The sequence below is a fragment of the Heloderma suspectum genome, chromosome 3, assembly GCF_057233095.1.
Source record: "Heloderma suspectum isolate Gila_16-S chromosome 3, 16-S_ref, whole genome shotgun sequence".
Lineage (NCBI taxonomy): Eukaryota > Metazoa > Chordata > Lepidosauria > Squamata > Helodermatidae > Heloderma > Heloderma suspectum.
In genome coordinates, this window is record NC_139460.1 from 190,880,779 (window position 1) to 190,906,841 (window position 26,063).

Genomic DNA, 26,063 nt, shown 5'->3' on the forward strand with positions numbered 1-26,063 from the left:
ACAGTGGGACTTACTTCTGAGTAAACACACATATGATTGCTCCATGAGTGCCCAGAAACATTTTATTTTGCTCTCTTTTCAAGTCAAACTGGTATAGCAAATATTTTTAGTGGCTAAATGTGTTAATAACCATACAGATATTTTCCAGAGAGGTAGCCATGTTAGTCTGTTGCAGCAAAAACAACAAATAATCTTATGCCACCTTAAAGACAAACAAATATATTTATTCTGGTATAAGCTTCCGTAGACACTGCCCACGTCATCAGATTCATGAAGTGTCAACCTCAAATTGGCCGATCTACATTCTCATTTAGGGGTGGGCTGGGGAGAAATGTCAACAGTGCTGTCAGAAAGAATTGAAATGCAAAGAAGTATAGACAGTGATAATTACCTTAAGTGTTGCCATTCACAAATTGTTGTTGGGTAATAACAAAGACACCATTGCAGTGGTGGGCTGATTAACATATTGAAATGTAAAATTGAAATGCAAAAAAGTACAGACAGTGGTTATTACCTTAGGGGTTGCGATTCACTAAATGTTGTTGGATGATAGCACACACATCATTGCAATGGTGAGCCTATTAACATATGCAGTGTGATTAAAAACCCCCACACCTTTGTCCTTATTCATACCACTGGAAACAGAGATGAATTTCTTAATGAATTGTACTTCAGCAATTTCATGCTGATACCTATTTTTGAAATTCCTTTGTTCAAGAATGGCCACTTTAAGGTCATTCACAGAGTGTTCTTGGAGGCTAAAATGTCCCCCACTGGTTTCTGAACATTGCACGTGCTTCCTGTGTGCCTCATTTCCCAGCAGAATCACTGGGAATCCAGCCACTTGGCCACTGAATGCAACCAATTCCACCAGCAGCAATGTGTCACCCATGGTGGGTTCTAGGGGGCAGTATGGTCCCATAACCCATCAAATCTCCCCACCTCTGCTCTAACGGTATCAAAATCTGCTAAATAAATTTATTTCTAACATTTTATGTTATGTGCACATATGGGATATGTAAATACTGGCATAAATTAGTAAGTATTTGTATGTGGGCAGTAAAGACCTGGTCGGAATGTGTAGATTGGGTCATATATCCTGCGTTGTCTTTTCACTGTATGGGTGAAATATATCTGCAGTATATTAAACAAAAATATATTCCAAAAGTTTAATTTAGACACATGTTCTTGGTTTTCTCCTTGTATTTTTTTCCCTGCAGAAAGGGAAAATCGGTATGCAGAATAAGGATACTTTTAGTTTTATTTAATATAATAACTAAAATGAAACTCATCAATTTAGTTTTAGTTATTGTATTAACTAATAAAAAGAAAGCAAAGGTCATTTAGTTTAAGTTTTAGTATTTCAGTCTCAGCTGCCTGCCATGAGGCTTGGATGAAAAACTATGTAGCAAGCCAGAGGAGAGGGAGAGAATAAGGGATGGGGAGAGCAAGAATCATGACAGGAACATCAGGAGCTGCTTTATACTGAACCAGACCCTTAGTCCACCCAGCCCAGTATTGTTGATACTGACTGGCAGCAGTGGCTGTCCAGCGTTCAGGCAAGAATTTTCCCAGCCCTACCTGGAGAAGCCAGGGATTGATCATGGGACCTCCTGCATGCAAAGCTGGCGCTCCACCACTGAGCCATGGCCCCTCCCCAGGTGTGGTGATGGGCATCCCTGGCCAATTGGCAAGAGCAGCATTGTTGCGCACGTGCACACACAGAGAATCTGCCACAGGGGTTTGTTAAGTGGTGCCACAGCTTGGCAATATACAGTCGAGGCACTGGGGAGAGGGCACTGTGAAAGCTATTACAACAGGGAACTGTAATGTGAGCTCCTGTGCGGGGAATGGGGGGCATGTGGAACTGGGATGGGAAGAACATGGTGGTGGAAAAATAAGAACCTCGACAAGATCGAGCTTGAGGCCCTATAATAGCTGGGATGCCTGCCTACCAGTTCTCCTCCCCTCATTACCTGCTGTTTCTCTGCCCAGACACTACTGCCCATTTCTGTGAGAGAGATGCTGGTGGCCACTGTGCCTACACACTGCTACTACTCACCACAAGAAGAGAAAAAGAGATGGTGCCCATATACCCGTTAATATATCCACCTCAGTGATAGAGACCACACCCATATGCTCCTGCGTCTGCCTTCCTCAGAGAGAGAGAATCATTGTGCCTATATTTTGCTGCTGCTACCTACTCCACACACACACAGACACACACACACAGAGAGAGAGAGAGAGAGAGACTGGCCATTATGACCTTGTGATGATGCAGCCTGCTTGAAGGAGAGATCAACTGGCCAATGTGCCCTCCCACAACTGCTTTCTATCTGAAGTGGAGAGGCATTGCTCTCTGTGTCCATGAAAAAGGTGCCCCCTGTGTTCTGGACCAGACAGCGGTTTCTTAACTGGCTTTCTTTGTTACTCTCTCATCTTCTTAAATGTACGTTTCATCTCTCTGTAAGCAGCAATACCAAATGAACTAAAACTAAATGTTGTTACCTCCTGCATACCCCTCATGTACCTCACAAGCAGCAGGATTGTGTACCTCACCTTCATTCATTGGACATACTTCTAACTATAGGATATGTGTGTAAGAATCCAACACAGACCCAGTAATACGTGGCCCTATTTCTTACTCCTCAAAATTGGAGAGTGGTAAAAGACTGCACCTGTTGGACGTAGTTGGACTCTACTTGCGTATGTATCAATTATTAGACGTCACAAGCATTTGGACGAGAGGAGGGGCTGGGATGGGGCAGGCAGGTGTGCATGGTCCCATGCGAGTTTACCCACTTTTGCAGAGGTGGAGAGGCCTACATTTCTAGAAAGGATATTACAGAGTGGTTAGAAATAATATTTTTAATTCAACTAAATGGTTGGTAGAAATTAAAAAAAAAACAAAAACTTTTTGATTCCTACAGACACTGTTCAGAAAGGATGTGTGTGGGGGCATATGCCATTGTATGCTGTGAAGTCAGAAGACAGAATTGTGAGTAGTAAGGTCAGAGGGTGACCTTACTTGTTATGTTAATACAGTGCAGACATGGGTGTATGTCTGTTTATGGTCACTTTTACATGTGTTCATCCATAAGTCCTTTTAGTCTCAGTTCCACCTTAATCTACTATTTTAAAAAAAGCATGACAAAGGCATTTAAATATGTATTTAAAAATATTTTCTCTCAATTTGTAAGCATATACTTGTCCAAAACACACATTTTAAAGGATCTTAATACATTTTTTGAGTTGAGAACTGCATTGGAACATTCAGGAAGCTGGCAGATAGCTAAGTTTTGATCAGCACGTTAGTCCAGGAGCAGTGAATCAGGTCCGTAAAAAGTTCCTTAAGCGACCCTACTGGCCCATGCCCATCATGAACTGAATGTGATCATTACAACACATCCTAGAATCTTCCACAATTTGCAGAAAGTAGAGGACTCAATATGGAAATTGTTCTCTGAAGGTAGAAAACCCATTTATGGAAGTCAGCCTTCCCCAGTCTGGTGCCTTTCAGACGTATTGAACTACAACTCCCATCATGGACCATTACACTTCCACATGTGGAGGGCACCAGGTTGAAGAAGGCTGCTGTAAGTGGATGCCGGTGATGTCGCATAATGCAGTATCACCTATATCACAGACTATAGTGGTGTTCTGTTGAAAAAGGGTAGAATTATATGGACATCTTTATTTTCATTTCACCTTTGAATTACCCAAGGTAGGAAAATGTTTTGTTTTGGCTTCTTTTGTTGATAGAAACTATTAATTTTTGCCTTTGGTTACAATTGTTCCATAAGCAACCATAAACACACACCCCAAACTCGCAACTTGCAGGGTCATCTGCATCTTTAATATTCAACCTCATGTGCTGCCTTTCAGCTGGAGGCTTGCTGGCATGAGCCATTAACCGCCTGTTGGATGTAACCTTGCCATGTCTTACATATAGCTGCACACGAGCCTCTGGTACCGTACAACAGGCATTCTACTCATACCATGCAAATAAAAAAGGCCGTTTAACTTGCGATCAGTGATCATATGATCCATTTACAGGGTGAGGCTCAGTCAAGTAGAACTGGTAAATCATTAAAAAAAAATGCACTCAACAGTCTTCCTGCTGAGCAGAACATCATGCTAACATAATTTTCCCCACTCTTCCTAAGCAGCTCACGATATGTTATTAGTAGATCTAGATGGTGCAGCAGCAGGTTTTCAAATAACCAGACACATTTACAGAGTACGCAGGTCCATTACAAACTGCAAGGAATTCACTGGATGCCTGCTACTGAAATGTTATGGGGAAATGTTTTATAATACAATGCAACTGGCTTGTATTGGTTTCAAGGGCTTGGAGTGGATAATAATGCTTTTCACAAAACTATAGTTAAAAATCTAGGTTAACATATTCTAAAGAAAGTATCATCATTAGAGCTGGGGAATTATGTGGCTAATTTGGAGACACCTGTTCAGGAGAAACATCTCTGGAGTTCTGAGGACAGCAAAACATGTTCATATAAAACTAGCAAAAACTCTCAGGGGGCTTTTGTACAACCTAGGGATGGCAGAGAATTCCACCATGGATCTCGGTGAGGCCGAATGCCAGTGCATTCAGCCCCCCAAAATCTGTGGTGGAACAGCCTGCCCCCCCGTGGATCCCCCCCGGGACGAGACGTACCTGGGGCGGATCTTCCGGGCGGCGGTGGCTCCAGCGGCGGCTTTGGAGGCGGCAGCGGCAGCTGCTCTTCTGACTGGCTGCCACCATTTGCAGTCTTGTCGGGGTTTTTTTTTTTTTTTACAAGACGTGATAGGCTACGTAAAGACTTACGTAGCCTATCACGTCTGGCTTAAAAAAAACCAACAACAACGCGCGTATGCAAATGGCGGCGGCTATGGCCGCCGCCATTTGCATTCCTTATTTTTGGCCGTCTTACGTAGACTAAGACGACAAAAATAAGGGGAACGCAAATAGTGTAGCCAAAAATAAGGAACACAAATGGCAGCGGCTGTAGCCACCACCATTTGCGTACGTACGTTGTTTTTTTTTAAAGCCAGACGTGATAGGCTACGTAAGTCTTTTCGTAGCCTATCACGGCTGACTACAGGGATGCAAACGGCGGCGGCTACAGCCGCCGCCATTTGCATCCCTCCTAGCTAGGGGCCGGATGTCCGGCTGCTGGTGGAGGCGGCCGGCGGCTCCGTGGAATCCCCGCGGAGCGGAGCCAGCCGGCCAGGATTCCAGGGGGGAGGCGCTCCGTGCCTCCCCCCCCAGCAAGGATTCTGGGGGGAGGGACGGAGCGCTTCCCCCCCGAGCGGAACCCGGCAGAGCCAGGTAAGGAGAGTTTTGTACATCCCTAGTACAACCTCAAAATCCTTCCTTCCCTGATCACTTCTACTATCAGTTCAACCCTAGCACAGCTTCTTTCTTTCTTTCCTCCCCCCAAAAGTATGCTTGTTTTTTCATCCACTGCAGCCTGACTGCACAATGCCCTGGACTTAGCATCATTCTGTGGTGTGTGTGGGGGTGGGTGGGTGGGATATTTGCCACAGTAAAATAATAGTAGTAGTAGTAGTAGTAATAATAATAATAATAATAATAATAATAATAAATGGTGGTGGCTTTCTTTTACTTGGGGGTGGGGGTGGGGGGTGAGAAAAAGAAAAATCTCAGCAATTTTCTCAGAAAAAAATGTCTTCTGAGAAATTTCAGGCCAGCTCTACCTCACACTGTAGGTGAGGGAGGGTACAATTCACCTGAGCAGTACCCATTTTTAACACTCATTCAATCTTTTGTTTTTGCTTTAATAACGATTTTGACCCTGTTGCCTCCAGACTCCACTCTGCCCCTCTCCCCCTTGGCTTGTTAGCTCTTTTTTATTTAATTACGGTCACAGACCAGCCAGCAGGAATACAAAATACAAATCAGGCTAATAAATACAAATACAGTACTAGCTACAAATGCAAAGCATACACAGAATAACAAGTTCATGTCAAAACTAGGTTTAATGACAGTATCTATTAGTATCAGCTAATACTAAGATGAATTGTAGGCTTGTTAGCTCTATCGACACAAATTTATTTCTGCAATTTGTACTCCGCTTCCCAGACAAAAGAGGCCCCTGAAGCATTTAAATAGGGCACAGTATAAAAAAGGGAACATGCTTAGGCCTCAATAGTACAATTGAAGTCCAATTGAAGCATACAATCTAGGAATTGACCCTATGCATATTGGATTTTTCATAACTATGTGCTACTCAAAACAGTTATGCTATGCTTGGATATCTGATGGGGCAGAAATTTGGAATGTCACTTCCCCAGTGGATGTAGGGAGAAGGTTGGGGAGAAAGTATCATCTGCTCTTGGCCATGTCAATTTAGACTTCAAAGCGCTATGCAGATTCTTATAAAATTATTTCTGTATCAAGTGTGGATTAAATCTGCAATCCTTTACTCACTTACCTGGGAGTAAGCGCCATTGAACTCAGTGGGGCTCACTTCTGAGATCTGCTCAGAATTATAGGATTACACTGTAAATAAATGACATTAGATATCCATTATCAAAATAATGATGGAATTAATTGGATTTAATTTTTTGCTTATGTGTAATTAGGGTAATGCAAAGATGATGTTTGTGTCGTTTTGTTATTCCACTGAATTTAATCCTGCATCTGGGCCTAAGTATTTTCTTCATTTGGATAATTTTCCTGTAAACGGTTATTTCAAAGAGCAGCTGCTGTGCATGAGTAGTGAGAAACTGTCAACAGAAAAGTTTTGATAATTGGGGCAAAGTCTCTAGGAACTTTATTTCTTCCAAGTGCGGAAGACTGCACTGCACTTTTGCAGTAATGTTCTAAGAACAAAATATGTTTGAAGAACAATCTCATAAAAATTAGGGGAGGGAAGGGGGAGGAAGGGCAGCATTTGGATTTTCTGCCTCAGGCACTTAAACACTTTGGAGTGCCTCTGACTAGACCATGTCAGTTTCTGCGTATTTGAATTGCCCCTATCTATGCTGGGGGTGCTTTGCATGTGTATATGCAGAAAAGGTGTTTTTCGTTCATTTTACTTTTTTTACTTTGGGGGGAGAAGGCTCAGCAAAACATTCTGAAATTTCAGTCTTTCCGTGGAATTCACACTTCAGTGTGGCATAAATTAGAAGTTACACTGTTATATTGACAGTATCTTGTGCTTCGTGTTTATGTTTTTGCCACCAAATTAAGGCTCTGCAGAGAAATAAGATCCATACTAGTCCTTTCCATTAATCAGAGTATTGTATGTTCAGCAGACATGGGTCATTTCTACATGAGGGGATAGATTTTTTTCTTTTCTGTTTTGTAATCATGCAGCAGATTAAATACAAACAAAACGTTGTTGTGGTTTGCACATACAATCAAGCCAATGGGTGCATTTGTGCAATTAACTTTGTAAATTACTTTGTTTTAAAAGTTGAGGAGACAAGATATGAGGGTAAACAGGAAGAGGAGAGTTGACATTTAGAACTCTATCATGTCGAAACACAGAAGCAATTTACACTAATGGCCATTTTACACCTTAAGTAGCAACAAATTCAGGTTCAGATCCAGTGTATAGCCCTATTCAGGTGTTGCTCACCCTTTAGCCCTATTCAGGTGTTGCTCACCCATCATTTAGGACCCTAAAATTAGGATTTAAATCAGGGGGAGAGCCTTCATGGATAGAAAAGGCTCCCTGATGCAGAAGATCACCTAGAACATATGAGGGGTTGGGAGAAACCATGTGATCTTGGGGTGGGAGGGGCTCAAAACATGCCCCCATAGCCCTGATGTCTCCATGTTGACTTTCAGGCTGAGTAATGCCTGAATTGGGCTCCCCGCCTTGCCCCGGCCGAAATTCAGGCCGGGGAGGAGGCTTCCCGCCTCGCCCGGCCGCAAACGCGAAAGTTAAAAAAAAAAAAAAAACGCCCCCTGATAGGCTACGTGACGATTAACGTAGCCTATCACGGCTAGATCTGCAAAGTCAGCCGTGATAGGCTACATCAATCGTGACTTAAAAAAAAAAAAAAAGCGCGTACGCTAATGGCGGCCCCCATAGGGAGCCGCCATTCGCGTTCCTTATTTGGTCTCTGTAGTCTACGTAAATCTTTACGTAGACTACAGCGACCAAATGAGGAACGGGAATGGCGGCTCCCTATGGGGGCCGCCATTAGCGTACGCGCTTTTTTTTTTTTTTAAGTCACCCGTGATAGGCTACGTGACGATTGACGTAGCCTATCACGGCTGACTTTGCAAATCTAGCCGTGATAGGCTACGTTACTCGTCACGTAGCCTATCAGGGGGCGTTTTTTTTTTTCTTTTATTGCAATGGCGGCGGCGGCAGCCGGTTGAAAGACCGGCTGCTGCTCCCGCCCCGCTCGAACACCCGCCGAACCGCCGGCCGGACCCGCCGCCGGGAGGGACATTCGGCAAAGGTAAGTCCCGTCCCAGGGGGGGTGCGGGGGGCAGGGGGGTTTGGAGGATTTCTCCCCGAAACTTGTTTGGGGGGCCGAACACGTTGGCGCTCGGCCCCCCGAAGTTTCGGGGAGAAATTGTTCGCCATCCCTACCTGCTGGAGAGCTTGCCAAGTGGCCAGTGAGTGTTTTGGGGCCGCCTGTTCCTGTAGAGAGCCTTAATTATGCACAAAATGGCAGCTGTTCCCCATTCTGTGTGAGACTGCTTTTACAGAAATAGCAGCCTCATCTCATCTTTGCTTGTGTAACTTCACTATATTGGGGGTGCATGCATGATCAGGGAATCACGATCCTTCACTGATGCATGTGTTATTTTGGAGCTTCTCTGATGCATGTGCAACTTCTCCTGCTTTTCTGATGCTTGTGTAACTTTGCCACTTCTCTGATGCTTGTGTTACTTTGCAGCTTGAAAAGGGAGTGGGAGCTATAACTCCCAAAGGAACAGAAATCCTGTGTGCACCAAAAAGGGAGTGATGGCTATAAAACTTTGGAGGTTTGCAGGATTGGGACCAAACTTCACACACAGCCTCTCCTAGTCAGGAAGCACTGAACACACCATCAAAACCCTGCATGATAACTCACAAAGGAGCGGAAATCCCATGTGAACCAAAAAGGGGGTGGTAGCTATAAGACCTTGGAGGTTTGCAGGATTGGGACCACACTTGACATGCAGCCTCTTCTAGTCAGGAGGCACTCATTGCACCAAACCCCTGCACAATTACCTCAGAGGACGGGAAAATCCCAGGTGCAACAAAAAGGCAGTGGCAGAAAGAAACCCTTGGGGATTTGCAGGATCAGGACAAAACCCTCAATTGTGCATTCCCCCCCCCCATATACCAGCCATTGTTGGTATAAAGCCTTTATTCTCTCAAAATTGCTAAAGCACTTTAGTGATACAGAATAGCTGTGCATTTAACCCTCCCCCAGATATAGCTGGCAGAGCTGCTTCTGTTTGTTATAGCACTTTAGTACTATAGTGAAACTGCACAAAAGTGAAATTGTGCAAAAGTGCAATTGCTCATTTCTCCTCCCCCGCCTCCCATAGCTGTTTTGTTTCTTCAGGGAAAAGTGACCGGAGAAGGAAAAAGGGGCTGGGAGCTATAACTCCCTGACAGATTGCTTTAATGATGGTGGGTGCTCTCATGGGGAGCCTTCAATTGCTGTACTGGATAATTGGGGTTTTTAGCTTCTTCAGTGAAAAATGTGCATAACAGGAAAAAGGGTGGGAGCTAGAACTCCCTGACTGTTTGCTGGAATGGGGTGAAATTGCGGTGGTGGAGTGCTGTCACAGGGAGACTTCAGACTATAGTGGATAATTGCGGATTTTAACTTCTTCATTGAGAAGAGAGCAGCTCTTCCCCCATTTCCCCCTCTTCCCTGCCATTTTCAACATAATTGCACCGGCCGCTTGCCAAGCCCTCCAACAGCTCACGCAGCACCAAAAGTGGGGGCAGACAGCATAGGTGTCTCAGCGAGCAAGCGACAAGCATGGACGGAGGTGAGTCCATCCATACCTTAACCCACCCCCGGCGATCCCACCTCAGAGGCAGGGATGGGAGTTTTAAACCTGCCCCTCAATGTGGGCTGAGATGTGGAGGGGGAAGCGTGTGTGTGTGTGTATGTATATGTATGCATACACATGTGTCCCCTGACCCAGCACCTCATGCAGCCCTCGGTGCCAAGAACGTTGCACATCCCTGCTTTACAAGGATCTCTAGATAATCCTTGTTTATCTGAGGATTGATTCTCGCTTGCTAGGTGATCTTAGGCAAGTCACTCTCTCATTTTTCTCTTTCTCTCTCAGCCTCTTCCATGTTGTAATGTGGGGATAATAATACTGAGCTACCTTACAGGGTTGTTATGAATACAATATAATTTATGTGAAGTGCTCTGAATGCTCTAAAGAGTACCAAATACACAACCAGAAATGTGATGTGCAAATGGGACAAACAAATCTGGAAAAATGTTTATCATATCAATACACTCATCCAAGAGCCAGGAGTCAAGGTTACACTAAATTACAAACACAGGTTTGCTGCCATGTAAGGTGTAGAAAGTCACTGATTCATGTTCCTATATGATGTGTGTGTTTGGAAACATGCATTTGCCACATTCACAAGTTATACTGAGGATGGCAGGGGGATATTTAAAGAGGGCACAGAGGAAGTAGAAGAATGGTCCATGGGATATGTGGTGTTACTTTACTGCATGCCACCCTTGGAATAATGTTACTGATAAGGCAGGATAAAATATATTAAACAATGAAATAAATGGAAGAATTGTAATGTGATTAAAAGTAGTGTTATGCACTCCCCACTTTCTGAAACCATATGAAATCCCAGATGTAGTGCTACAGGATCTCATTTTCTTTTGATAAGAGAGCACTGGAGACTTGAGGTGTCTTGACAGTGCCAGCTCCAGATTCTGGGGGACGCTTGGACAAGATGCCCTCAGTACCGCCTTTGCCACTATCTCGGCTGCTGCCCGTTTGTTTTCCCTCTCCCTCTGGGTTGGGCCCAAGGCAAGTGGAGGATGCTGCGCCATCTCTTCATTCATCTTGTCCCTGCTTGTGTGTTCATGGAGGGCACATGAACAAGCAGTGACAAGAAGCATGAAGAACAGCAAGGCTAGGATGCTGTGAGGGTCTGCAGTGGGCCCTCAGCAGAGCTGTGGGCCCCTGCATTTGCCCAACAATGCTGACTCCTTATGCTGGCTGTGCTTCCGTTACAAATATGCAAGCAGAGCATCGTGAAGGCAAACGCATCCCAAAAAGTAAATAGTGCAGTCTACATTAGATTAGGGATGGCAGAGAATTCCACCACGGATTCCAGTGAGGCCGGATTCTTTATAATCTGGCCCCCCAGAATCCGTGGCAGAACGGCCTCCTGCCACCCCACCTCCCCGCGGAATCCCCCCGGGATGGAACTTACCTGGTGCGGATGCGGTGGATTTGGCGGTGGCGGCTCCGGCGGCGGCTGCTCCAGCAGCTGGTCTCCTGGCCGGCCGCGCTCGGGCTGCTGCAGCTGCCATTGGCGTCCTTGCAGCTGTGATAGGCTACATAAGTATTTACGTAGCCTATCACAGCTACCCCCCCCCAAAAAAAACCAGCGTACACAAATGGCGGCAGCAATGGCGGCCACCATTTGTGTTCCCTATATTTCGCCATTTTAGCCTACGTAAATATTTATGGCGAAAAAAAGGGGAGTGCAAATAGCATAGTGGGCGCTATTTGCGTTCCTTTTTTCCCCACCGTTTCTAGCCTATGTAAATATTTACGTAAGCTATTATGGAGGGGGGGAAAGGAACGCAAATGGCGCCCACTACGCTATTTGCGTTCCCCCTTTTTTTCACCGTAATAGCCCACGTAAATATTTATGTAGACTAAAACGGCGAAAAATAGGGAACGCTGTTTTGAGGGGTTTTTTTTATTGGCTTGCCGTGATAGGCTATGTAAATACTTACGTAACCTATCACAGCAGCCTGGCTGGATGCAAATGGCGGCCGCTATAGCGGCCGCCATTTGCGTCCACACCAGCCAGTCCACGGCTGGAACTCCGGCTGCAAACGGCCCTGGCCGGCTGCTCTGTGGAGCCACCGCGGAGCAGAGCCGGCCGGGCAGGATTCCGGGGGGGAGGACCAGATCTCCTCCCCCCCTGTCGAGGATTCCGGGGGAAGGAACGGAGCGCCTCCCCCCCACCGCAAACACAATCCGCGAAAAGGTAAGTGACTTTTGGACATCCCTACATTAGATTACAAGAGAGCAATTTGTGCCAGCTTCTCTAAGTGACATTTAGGGTGGCTGCTCACACATAATTGAAAAGGAGGACAAAAGAGGACAGGTTTACATAAAATCTGCATATGCTAATTTATATGTATACCTGCACATTTAGAAATAATTACTATCTCATTTAAATAGGAGTACATTACCATAGTGGGGAAGACTGTGGCCAGATGATCCAGTGTGCCTGCCTGCCCTTTCGTCTGACTGGCTGAAGCACCAGTTGGGGCAAGCTAGCTAGAGCTACCTAAGGAGGCATGCTTGAAAGGGAACCCAGCTCAATGAGTGCGAGGATCCACAGTGGCAAAGCTGAAGAAAAGTTTCCAGTGCCCTCCTCCTCCTCCTTGCAGTCACCTGCACCCCCCCCGCCTCTCTGGAGGGCAGGCTCCTGAATAATTGGGGAGGAGCATGGGGGACTGCCCGGGGGAGGATGGGGAACTTTCCTTTTGTAAGCTTTCCCAAATTAACTTATCTTAGATCCAAGTCTGTTTGGGGCCATTCCCTCCTCCCCTTGCAGCCCTCCACACCCCATTTCACATTGCTCAGTTGGTGGATTTATCAGCGGCTGCTATCCATGATAATTAAAATGGAATCTCCATATTCGGAGGCAATATACCTTTGAGTACCATATGCTGGCAACAGAGAACATGGGATAGCTGTTGCCTTGATTCCCTGCTTGTAGACTTTTCAGAAGACTATGGTTGGCTATTATCTTTTCTTGTCTCATTTGTGTCATTTTCTAGGTCAGCCTTCCCCAGTCTGGTGCCCTCCACATGTGGCCATGCTGGCTGGGAATTATGGGAGTTGGAATCCAACACACCTGGAGGACACCAGGTTGGGGAGGGCTGTTCCAGGCTATAAGCCTCTTGAGGCATGGTCTTGTCCTCGCATTCTTTGCCAAGCACCATGTACATGGATGGCCCTATATTATTGTTGTTGTTTTTAATATTAAGAATCCTAATACTGTTGGAAGCAGGATGCTGAGTTATATAGACCCTTGGTCTTATCCAGCAGGGCTCTGTTTATGTTATGCTCTTACAGTCCTTCAGAGTGACTTCTAGGGTTGGCGGAGAATTTCTCCACGAATCTTCGGGAGGCCGAGGCATTCGGCCCCCCGAAAGTGTTGGGGAAATTCTCCGCCGGCCCCCCGCCCCCCCCGGGATGGGACTTACCTTCGGCGAATGTCCCTCTCGGCAGCGGGTCCCTGTGGCGGTTCGGCAGTGGTTCGGTGGGGGCAGGGGCAGCGGCTGGTCTCCCGACCGGCTGCCGCCGCCGCCATTGCAAAAAAAAAAGTAAAGTAAAAAAACAACAACACACACCCGTGATAGGCTATGTAACGATTTACGTAGCCTATCACGGCTAGATTTCCAAAGTCAGCCGTGATAGGCTACGTAAATCGTCACGTAGCCTATCACAGGTGACTTTGAAAAAAAAAAAAGCATGTACGCAAATGGCGGCCCCCATTTGCGTTCCTTATTTTGGCACGTCTAGTCTACGTAAAGATTTACGTAGACTACGGCGAAAATAAGGGAACGCTATTAATTAATAATAATTTATTATAATTATTATTATAATTAATAATAATTAATTATTATTAATAATAATTAGCATGTGGGGGCATGCCTTCTAACTGATTTCAAAGCAATCTGAAGAACCACTTAGAAGATAGGTGGGGATGTGCGAACTCACTCCCGTCTGGGTTCTCCGGACTGCTGCCCAACCCCTGCCCCCACTCGCTGGTCCCCAGACCATGCTCAAGCCCCTCCCACTCTCAATGAGTAGCCCGTACTCACCCCAGTGGCCTTGTCAAGCTCCGTGGTCGCCATTTCTAAAAGAAATAAAATGTCGATTGCAAAAATGCACATGTTTTTGTATGCGCAAAAATGTGCATATTTTAATATGTGCAAAAATGCGCATTTTTACGAATGCACATAGTCTCATGTGGAATGCTCATTTTTGCAAAGGCACACATTGGTGTGTGTGTACGAAAATGTGCAGTTTTGTAAAATATGCATTTTCCTGCATACACGAATATGTGCATTCACAAAATGCGCATTTTTGCATACGCGAATATGTGCATTTGCAAAAATGCACATTTTCACGTGTGCACAAATTTGCACATTTTCGCGGTTGCCATTTTATTACTCAGAAAATGGTGACTGTGAAGCTCAACAAGGCTGCAGGGGTGAGTGCAGGACATTCGCCGAGCGCAGACAGGGGGCGAGCAGGGGCAGGGTCTCAGCAAGCGGGGCTCGGGGGTGCAGGCAGGAGCAGGTCCGCCAGATTCCCGAACTGAATCTGGCACCCGTGCCATCCCTAAAGATAGGTCAAGGAACATTCCCACTAGAAAGTCAGTTTTGGATCGACCAGATACTAAATGTTTGTTGAAGTCATTTTGTTAGAATTACAGTACTTTATTAAAATCATTTCAATATTTGTGGTATTGCTTTCACAATATTTCACATGCATATTCTGTTTAATTGTTCATATATCCAGCACCTTTTCTGTGAACAGTTATTAATAGAAGCCAAATTCAAAAAGCTGTATTAGCAATCTGTTACAGTTAAAACACACACACACACACACACACACACACACACACACACACACTAATTGTTAAAATGACATTTACAAATTCAAAAGAGCTTGAACAAACTCCTCCCATGATCTAGATGTCATTAGAAAAGCTAATGAGAGGAAGGGCCAGTTCAGATATATTTAGAACTTGCAGGTGTGTGGCCCCAGGGACACACCTGCATGGGGGAAGTAGCATTTGATGCATCATGTTGTTCATAGATACAGATGCTGTTTCCCATCAGTGATTTGCATGAGCATAATGGCACATATTTTAGCTGTTGCACAGCACTTGTATGAATCACTGCCAAGAATCTGACCATACTTCACTTCCTCCATGCATCTGCACCTCTGGGGCCACCCAGACCAACTTATCTGGAGCAGTTTACAAACACCTGAATCAGACCTTAATCTGATACCTTAATCTTACTCTCTTGCAAATAGGTTGCCAAGACTCAGGGGCTGACCTGAAGTTTCAGAGCCTCTTCTCAGAGTCTCCAAGGGATATAATCACAGGGTGAGGAGGCAGAATCAGATGGAAGGCTATTTTCTGCTTGGCTTTTCTTTTGTAATTTGTATTGGTAGTATCAGGCATATCTTTAATACAAGTATTATTAAAATAGTAATTTTATAAAGTATTTTACTTCTGTGCATTAATAAAACAGAAGGAGCAAGCAAACTAAATTCGATTGTATACACTGATCATCAGGATTCTTTTTGCATGGTGTTTCAGCAATGCACAAGAGCACATCATTGCACCAGTAAAACATGCACAAAAAGAATTTGATGCAATTCATACATACAATCACATCAAGATGGATTTTTAAACATGGTTTTGTCAGTCTAGACTTGTGCATTGATATCAAGGGTGGGGGAAAGAAAGATGCAAAAGAAGTGAGAGCTGCAGCAAACTATTCATTCCCCAGTTCCAAAATTAATTTTAGAATTTCTCCTGGTTATACTGGAATTCAGGAGGAGTGGAACACACGCAAAGCAAACCCAAAGAATAATAAAGGAACAGAAGAGGAAGAATCCACTCATCCCTAGTTATCTGCCCTCCAGAAAATAAATTGTAATATCTTCAAGACATCAAATAGTCCTCTGCTTTTTACCATGAAGTTATCTTTAGACAAAGATAAGACCATGTAATCCAAGGTTAGCCTTGGAACAACAAAACAATACTTACTTTTCAGGAGCAATATTCCCATCCCTTTTCTACAAAAATGTTTTGACGACTTCTTGAAAATAAACTGTCTTCTGCTAAATGTGAACTCTGTAAGGCAACTGATGTGTTCCTCTCTCTTGTACGTGCAAGTGGAGTCAGCAGCAGCATGAAAGCCAGTTTTGTGTAGGTTTTTTTGAGATTACATTTGGGATCCTTTCGTTTTTGCGATGTTCTGGAAAGCTGTTGTGGAAATCAGATTCTTTCCCCCATTTCTACAGCTTTTATATATGTCAACAGTTGAATTGCTCTGATACTTTAAAAGCAAGAGAATATTTGTGGGCTCTACATGGCAAGAGCACTTTCTATGGTCAAGTAAGAATGTTCGTTTGCTTTTAATGGCTTTGAGTGTCTCTTCCTAGGTATCAAGTAAGCTACTGTGAAATAAGTTGTTGATCTGAAGAAATACAGAACAATAATACATAGCATATACAACAATGCAGAGTTCAAAGAGATTTATATATGTTATCTCAGTAATCCTTACAATCACCCTATATGTTACATCAGTATAGGCGGGATGCTGAAGCTGAGAGACATCAGCTTAGCAAAGGCCACGTACGTGGGCTTGCAGGAAACATGCGATCTAAACAAGGGCAATTTAGTTTGGTGGGTCACAAATTATATAGGCTTGGACAGGTGTTTTCATATGTGTTGTGATGCACGCTTGAGTTGCAGTATCTCATACTTTAACATAACGTGTGGTACCTTTACCAAAGAGGTTGGCTGCTACTTAAGCAATATGTCTTTCTCATGAAAATTGTTTCCAGATGTCTCTGATAAGTCATCTTACAGTCTTGTTAACTCTGTGTTGCACAACTGCAATTATCCATGGGAAGAACATATCATATGTTGTCAGCATAAACAGTTTTAACACAGATATGCTTTGATTTTGTTTTTTTAAATTACTGAAATAAGAACAAAAACGGAGGTTAGCAATTTGTGTGTGTGTGTGTGTGTGTATTTATGTTTGTTTAAGATGTCTATCTCTATGGAATGTTTCAGGGCAGGAACACCTTGGTAAAGTTTATTACATTTCTAGACCACATTATCCTTGTCAGCTAGATTAAAGCATTCTTGCAGCTTCTGCACTGTATTAACATAACAAGTGAGGAAATAATGTAGTGTTTTTACACAGAGCAGCTTATCAAGTTTGACATTAAGTGTGTGAGAAATCACATGAAAATGTGAAGCAACCAAGAGGAATAATTAGGAGCCAACAGAACAATCTTGGTAATATGACAACAGAGTCTTAAAGCACCCCACAGGATTGAAATCATCAGGTTTGCTTGACCTATATCTTTAATAATACAGCTCATTGCCCTTTTATTAAAGCTAGAGGGGAAGAGAAAGTGTCAGCTTTATCTTGTTTTAGGGGCAATTGCAAACAAAAAAAGTTTATTTATTGACCCTTCTCAAATGACCCATTCTGCTATTGCCAAGTGAAAAGGCATGTCACCATGCTGAAGACTATTTTTAACACACACACACACACACACAAGCTGGGGTTGGCAAAGGGAAAATAAATATTATATAATACTCAAATAAGATAAATGGCTCTGTTAGCAGTGGAAATAACCTCCTGTTTAATTAGAACATAAGAGCTATATGGGACAATAAAAATGGTTACTGCTGCCCTTGGACTTTGTTTAGGAAATATGGTTGTGCTGGAGATAATGCTAAGCATTATTTATTTGTGCTATATCACTGGCTCTGTAATCGTTTGCAGTGTTGATAGTTTCCAGACATGCAGAATAAAGCTGCTTTTAAAACAAAATCTTCTTTGAATTATAAAAAATGGAGAAAGAAAATGTTTTTTTCTACACATTTATTTCAAAGATTTCCCCCTATCAGTCTTGCTGTTTGTAGAGACTCAAGCTTAAAGTATCTAATGCAAATTATGACAATAAGGCCTTTCTGATGTAAACTTGTACTTTGAATTGTAATTTAAAATTATATGATAATGATGACGACAATAATACCGAGCGTTTATGTAGTTATTTTGAAAATGCTCTGAAACTATCATCTCAATAACTGTTACAACAACCCTGTAAGGTAGATCAGTATTATTGCCTGTATACTGCAGATGAAGGATTGTGGCTGAGAGATACCAGCTTGCCTAAAGCCTCCTAGTGAATTCATGCAAGAGGTGACACTTGAACTGGAGACCTCCTGATTTGTACGTCAGTGTCTTAGCAACTATACTTCACCAGTTCTCATTAATCTACAAGATGGATGTTTTTGGTACTCTTTGAGTACGAGAAAGAATCTCTGGCTTTTGTTAGGATTCAACCTCAACACTACATTGCATTTCTGCAATGGTTTTCGTGTGGCTCTGCAAAGGCCTGTATATTTCCCAGCCTTGCTCTGTGGCTTCTGTGCACCATGTACAGGCAGACATTTGAGTGGCAGCATCTCAGCTTTGGGACCAGCGTTCTGTGGATCCAGGGTCCCCAGTGTGGTGCTAGTGGGCACCAATGTGCCTGAAGACACCTCCCACGGTGTCCTCTAGGCTCCCTGGCACTCATTATTATTATTTTTGAATTTTAACTGCAAAGCAACACACTGCCTCAACTGCTACGCTTATTTTGAAGAATGCCTGTGAGCCCTATGTGGGCCCCAGAGGCATTCTTAGAAAAGAAAAATGGTGGGTGGCTTGAGCCCAGCATTTCATTTTAACGTGTGTCCACCCATCCAGAAAAAATAAAAGGTGGGCTGAAGGTGGTGGTGGGCATCCTGGAGGGCTAGGGAGTGGGGCAAGATGGGGGGGTTAGGCAGGATGGTAGGGAGTGAGGGGGCACTGTGCCTGTGCTGTGTGTGTGATTTGCCTGTTGTTATTTTGTAGCATAGTGTATGTTAGCTGGCTTGTTTGCTTGCTTTGGTGTGTTGTGTGTTTTTACAGGTTTTGTGTGTGCAAGGTGCATGTGTGTATATTTCTCTGAGCACCACATTGTCTTCTGTGTAATCCGTCTTTTGCTTTGTGGGGGCAAATTTGGCATTTGGTGCTCAGACTCCACCTCTACCTTGCTGACAGTCTACATAATTTCCCCCCCTTCCCTCCCCATCACCTTTTCCTTATGTGTCATGTCTTTTTTTAGGTTGTAAGCCTGAGGACAGGGATTGTCTTCTTTGTTCATTGATTGTGAGCTGCACTGGGAGCCTTTTTTGGCTGAGGAGCTGGAAATAAATACATATATACATACATACATACATACCTTGTACTCAGTTTCTTCGCTCTCTGAGCCTCATCAGTTTGTCTTCTGTGAAATGGGTGGTAGAGCAGAAAACTGTGGATTCAGAAGAGCAGGTTTGTATTTTGGAGCTCAGACCACATCTCTGCCTTGTACTTAGGTTCTTTGGCACATTACTTTTCTTTTAGCCTCATCAGTTTGCCTTTGGCAAATGGGTCTTTTGTGACTGGACATGCCCACCTGGAGACCTTCAGATATTTGGACTACAGCTCTCATAATCCCAAACCAACGTGGCCAATGGACAGGAATTATGGGAGTTGTAGTCTAAAATATCTGGCAGGCACCAGGTTGCCTACCCTTGCTCTAAAGGAAGCCCACAGATTGTAATGTTTACATGAAAAATGGTAATTATTACTTTATTCATATCAAATCTAACTTGTCATATGGGCGGTTTCTTAGGGATAGACCCAATTGCTCTGGAATTCAACACAGGATCTGTAGAGGGATTTGGCAGAGGGGGCCTAGTCTGATGATGTATATAGAATTGCTTTAACAAGAGTGAAATATTGTAAAAGGGAAAATTTATTGAGAAGTAAGGAAAAATCTAGAAGTGACAGAATTATATGCAGTCTAAGATATCACCACGTTGCTGTTATCTCTGAGGAAGTCCATCTTTCAGTACTGGTATTTATTGCAAGATGTGCCAGGCTGCCAAGCCAGATCTACTATTGCTTTGAAATGTACCAGAAATATAGGAAAATGGCTGGTGCACAGCAATATGGCTTCAACACAAAATGTTTTGACAGGAGCTGCATCCCCACAAGGGCATTTTGCCTGTGGAAACGATAAATATTGCAGCAATACAGACAAAGTTAAACTCTTCATCAATCCCAGTGATGGGAAAACTTGCTATTTAAAAACAAAACAAAACTTCACAGCTTGTAAGACTACAGATGTGTTTTATACCATCAAGTGCCCTTGCAACAAGTTTTACATAAGGCAAAACCATCACAAAAAGTGATATAATGAACAAGAACATGAAGATATCACAGATTAAGTGTGTTCTCACACGAGCAGAGACTGCTTTTTCTGGAGTATATTGAAACCTAAGAACTGAGGTGACATTCCCACTGTGATGGCAAACCTGTGTCTGACCTCTTCAGACTGCAGTTGGGAGAAACACAGGACTGAATGCTCCTTCATACAAAAAATCCATTTCAGACAGAACATTCGAGATAAGGGCGATTGGGTTCTAACCAAGCCTAGTTTACTCTGCACAGGATTTATTTATTAATTTGCTTAATAAATTAATACATTTATTTTATTCCTATGGAGGGGCTTTCAATTATGCAGTCTGAAGCGGTACAGCCTCAACACAAGTTTCTCAGTGAAAAGGTAGGCCAAAATGACCAAGTTGCTCTGGGAATAGATGCTAGGTGTTTCATCAGACTAGACTTTGACACCAATAGAGTTAATGAAAAGCCAAACCTTCTGTCACTACACTTCGAGGGAGGAGATAGTATATAATAATCATCTGTCTATGTCAGTTGGTAAAGCATCTTCATGACATCATGATTAAGGATGGAGGATAAATTAATTCACTTTGAATTTTTGTATGAACTTACTCAGTTCATACCTCCTGAACATATACACGAATCAGAACACAGTTGCACACGAAAATTTGCACTTTTCAGAATTTTGCAATACAGTTTGCAACTCAAAAAAATGTGCACAAAATGTTTATGTTAGGAGGGAAATGTATCATATTGGGCAGAGGAAAATGCACAGAATGGGAAACATGCATACCGCATACAGTAGGAGAAATGTGCAAAAAATGCATACGAATTTTTGTGCTGATTTTGTTGGGGGGCTGTTGATCCATCATGGAGTTAAGATTTTTTTTTATCACAATACTTAAGAGTTTTTGCAGCCATAACTCAGTCAGAATCCAGTGGAATAAGGTTATCTGAAGGGATCTAATGATGTGATAGGTTAGTTTTAACAAACTAGAGATGGCATCTTGTTGAAAGTATTGTGGCTGCAGAGTCAACTGCACAGTACACTTCATTCAGACCACTTAGTTGTAGTGTGGATCTCCTACCCATTGCAAAGACCATGAATGTTTGTGGAGAAAATGGGTTGTCTGAAGTGAATTCATCTTGAATGTGTAACAGGCATAGCAATTTAGGGCAAGTATAAATGTCCAAATACTTTTATTTTCTTATGGGAGATTTACAAAAATAAATAGATCTATCCATGTGTATTCTTCCATCTCATTGTGAAACTGTCTTTTAAGAGGCAAGACCAACTGTTTTTCATCAACCAATTCTCTGTTGACTTCAAAATCCTCACCAAATCCCCAATCTCCCTTTTGCTGCCTGGTTCCCGCTCTCTACTTTCCTCAGCTCCTTCTGAAAGAAAGAAAAAGCTCTTCTCTTAAGGGCTCATAGGTTGGAGAAGGATGCTTAGCAACAGCATTCCTGTGCCTTAAGTAGCTGCAAGCCCCTTGCTGAACCCTTTGAAGTGACTGTCAGGCCAGATTTATTTTGTTTTAGCACATTGTCTACTTGTCCAGATGTATCAGGAGATAAAAAGGAGCCATGTTTACACTCTTTTTTTCCCCCTTAAGATGTAATTAAATCGCAGTTTTGATGAGTCTCTGGGAGATTGGAGATGAAACAGAAAGCAGGAATTGGCTGGAGTAAAGGGGAGAAAATTCAGTTCCTAGTCTAACACCTGACATGTTAGGGGAAAACATATATTAACCCATAAGGCTGTGTGTTGATTTGGTTCTGTTGAAGCCTACGACTAGTGGTTCCGAAATGTCTGGTAACTGAGGCACACTTGGTTTCTAAATTAAAATAGGAGAGAAACATCTCTCTTAAAAGCTTGAGTGGGGGTTATTTCTAGAGGATGAGGAAGAATTGCCGGATGTTATAGGAGTCCCTGCCTGTTTTTCAGTGCGAGTCACTGATCTGGCCATGCCTCCTGATTAGAAGGAAGGAAGCACAAGCAATAGCATATGCAGCAGTGGAATGGGAAGCTCGCTCTGAGGCAAGGCAGCTTTGTTCTGTGTCTCTGCAGTGAGAGTGATCCAACTTAGCAGAATGACCGCTCCTCACTGGAGACCGATTGGAAGAAAGCAATGAATCATGAAGAATCTGGGGACAATGTCCTTGGGGGGGGGGGTACATTGGGCTCACAGGACCCTTTCATTCTTTAATACATATATGTCTCTCAGCATCTAGCAGCTCTGTCATGACACATTGTTGTGTCCCGGTACCTTGTTTGGGAATTACTGCCTTTGACTATGCCTTTCCTCACCAAAGCAGTAGACAGAACGAAGTCCTGTTACAAAACAAAAGGAGAATTATTGGATTGTACAAATCCGCAAGAGGAAAGGCTCCACTCATAAGAACATAAGAAGAGCCGTGCTCTATCAGACCACAGTCCAGCATTCTGTTCACACAGCGGCCAACCAGCTGTCGACCAGAAACCCTCAAGCAGGGCATGAGTGCCACAGAATCCTACCACCCATGTTCCCCAGCAGCTGGTGTGCGTAGGCTCACTGCTTCTGGTACTGGAGGTAGCACATAGCCATCAAGACTAGTAGCCATTGATAGCCTTCTCCTCCAGGAATTTGTCCAACCCTCTTTTAAAGCAATCCACATTGGTGGCCATGTGTGGTGTAGTGGCAAGAGTGTTGGACTGGGAGCTGGGAGATCTGGGTTCTAGTCCCCACTCAGCCATGGAAGCTCACTGGGTGACTTTGGGCCAGTCACAGACTCTCAGCCCAACCTACCTCACAGGCTTGTTGTTGTGAGGATAAAAGGGAGAGGAGGAGGATCATGTAAGCCGCCTTGGGTTCCTTGCAAGAGGAAAAAAGGCGGGATATAAATGCAATAAATAAATAAATCACTACATCCTGTGGTAGTGAATTCCATAGTTTAACTATGCACTGTGTGAAGAAGTACTTCCTTTTATCTGTCCTGAATCTTCCACCAATCAGCTTCATAGGATGACTCCCAGGTTCTAGTATTCTGAGAGAGGGAGAAAAATGTCTCCCTGTCCATATTCTCCACACCATGCATAATTTTGTACACCTCTATCATGTCTCCCCTTACCCTCCCTTGTTTCAAGCTAAACAAGCCCAGCTGTTGTAACCTTCTCTCATAAGGGAAATGCTCCAGCCCCTTGAACATTTTAGTTGCCTTTTTCTGTACTTTTCCTGCTCTACAATACCGTTTTTAGGTGTGGTGACCAGAACTGTACACAGTATTCCAAGTGTGGTTGCACCATAGATTTGTATAGGGGCAGTATGATATTGGCAGTTTTATTCTCAGTTCCTTTTCTAATTATGCCTAACATGGAGTTTGCCTTTTTGTACAGTGGCCGCTAGGGATGGGTGGATCACTTACCCCGTTGCGGGTGGGAGGGTCCGCGGGTGGGGGAGGCGATCCGTTCCTCCCCCCAGAATCCATCCAGGCCGGCTCCGCTCCGCCTTGATCCTGCGGAGCCGGCCACCAGCTCTGCTTCGCTGGCAAATGTTGATACGGCTGGCAGCCATTGCCGTGCCGTATTGCTGTAAGTCAGGCTCCGGACACAAATGGCATAGCGGGCACCATTTGCGTCCAGAGCCTGATTTACAGCGATACGGCACGGCAATGGCTGCCGGCCATATCGACGTTCGCCAGGGATGCAGCCGGCTCCACAGGATCAAGGCAGCAATGGATCCAACCCAGAAGGATTCCATGCAGAGGTGGAGGTGAGTGCTCCATTCTGCCACAGGCCCCAGTGGGGCCAGATTCTTGGAATCTGGCCTCCTTGGGGTCCATGGCGGATTTCTCCCCCATCCCTAGTGGCCGCACACTTGGTTGACATCATCATTGAGCTGTCCACCTCAACCCCAAGATCTCTTTCCTGGTCAGTCACCACTAGCTGAGATCCCATCAGGCTATACTTGAAGTTGGGATTTTTTTGCCCCATCATGCATCACTTTACAGTTGCTTACATTGAACCGCATTTGCCATTTAGATGCCCATTCTCCCAGTTTGGAGAGATCCTTTTGGAGCTCTTCACAATCCCTTTTTGTTTTACCTATCCTAAATAATTTGGTGTCATCAGCAAACTGGCCCCTTCACTGCTCACTCCTAATTCCAGATCATTTACTAGGGATGGTGGAGAAATCCTCCACGGACCCCAGTTCTATTGAATCCAGCCCCCCGAAGTCCGTGGAGGATCGGATCTCTTACCTCAGCCTCCCAGCAAAGTCCTCGCTGGCCGGATCCTGCCTGCCACTGGCTCCAAGTGTACATTATCAGAGGTTTGATGGCAGTATTGTGGTTGCCAGTCAAATCTTGAACAGTACAATTTCTGAGCTTCAGTAGTCTTAAATAAAAACATCAATGCAAGGCTGGCCTAATTAAATGATTCTGGAGAACCAACACCACAAATAAATCCTTTAAAATGTTGTTGAAGCCTGTATGTGTAGCAATATTGTTTTAAGCAACATTAAACACTTGCAGAATGCAGGAACAACCTGCTATCTGTACTGAATACCTGCCCAATCCTTTTGAGCACACCAGGGGCCCAAAATTCTAGCTTTAATATGCACGAAGTTTCTCTCTTGCTTTGCATCTTTAAAAAGATTACACTACAGCGCCCCCTTCTGCTAGCTAAGCTATGTGGCAAGACGCTTCAGGTACAGCTCTTGTTTCTTTCTCTCACCACACCGTAAAGGCTCCCTAAACTAAGTTAACTTTTCCAGTCATCTTATGAAAGAGTAATGTAGCTTAATAATAGTAGACTTGTATTAACCATTAATATTTAGGATCAAGTTTCCATCATATAGATTAATCTTTAATCATTAGTATGTCAAAAGAAGGAAAAATAATTAAAGATAGCAAAGCTTACGTGTAATATGATTGCTAGTCCTTGGTCTCTACATGTTGGGTAAATAGCCTTTAAACCAGACGCTGTTGAAGATACTCAAGGTGTATTTATTTTAATTTTTACATTTATATACCACCTTTATACAAGAAAACATAGTATACGAGAAACTAATCTCTTGTGAATGGAAATATGTTTCACAATAATGTATATACTAATATTCAGACCCCAACGGTTACAAAACAGCCAACAATTATTACCAATGAAAACAGAAAAATTAAGTAGAATTAAATATGATAAACTAGCCATGAAAAGAATAAAAGAAATGGCTGTTAGCAATCTCCTGAAGCCCTGCTGTGTAAATTGGTCTCCACTGACTTTCTAAAAGTCTGAGGGGAGCCATGCCTGGTGGTGAAAGAGTTCCACAGAATGCATGCCACAACTGAGAAAGCCCTCCTAACTGTAGCCAATAATCTGGTCTTTCCTGGTAAAGTCATACGGAGCAAAGCTTTGCTTGCTGACCTGTAAAACAAGGAGGTTCTAGGGCTGAACTGAAATACGGGACACCCCTTTCATGAAACCTTCCCTCCCCAACAAAAAGGGCATCCATTTTGGTTATAGTGGGGATTGCATGAGCAGAGGTGGGAGAACTCACCTCTTTAATGTGCCACTTTAAGGAAGGAGGTGATCCACAGTGTGATCTCTTTCCTTCTCTTGCAAAGGTGCTGCCCCAGAGAGGGAGGGATCATGCTGTGCATTGCACAACAGATCATCCCTCCTTTAAAGCGAATGGAGGTGATCTGCAGCATGATGCACAGTGTGATACTTTCCCCTCCCTAGGCTACCATTTTGTCAAGAGCAGCAGAGGGATCGTGATTCTGCAGCAATTCCCACCTCCCTCCCTGCCCCCGGAGAGTGCTTCTTTCAT

The 26,063-nt window shown here is 43.7% G+C and overlaps 1 protein-coding gene and 1 long non-coding RNA gene across 4 annotated transcripts in view; one reads left to right on the forward strand and one right to left on the reverse strand.

The window, feature by feature from the left end:
• LRMDA (leucine rich melanocyte differentiation associated) overlaps positions 1–26,063 on the forward strand; it is a 1,351,091-nt gene that overhangs the window by 1,040,192 nt on the left and 284,836 nt on the right. The gene's annotated exons all lie outside the window — the stretch shown is intronic.
• LOC146350568 (uncharacterized) lies at positions 46–24,817 on the reverse strand. 2 transcript variants are annotated; one of them, XR_014789317.1, is made up of 5 exons: positions 24,499–24,817; positions 22,530–22,594; positions 19,271–19,342; positions 6,459–6,526; positions 46–321 (listed from the first exon to the last, which is right to left on the reverse strand). It is a non-coding gene; the product is annotated as an uncharacterized LOC146350568 (long non-coding RNA). The 2 variants fall into 2 exon arrangements; XR_014789316.1 differs by lacking the exon at positions 6,459–6,526 and having other exon boundaries at positions 24,499–24,796.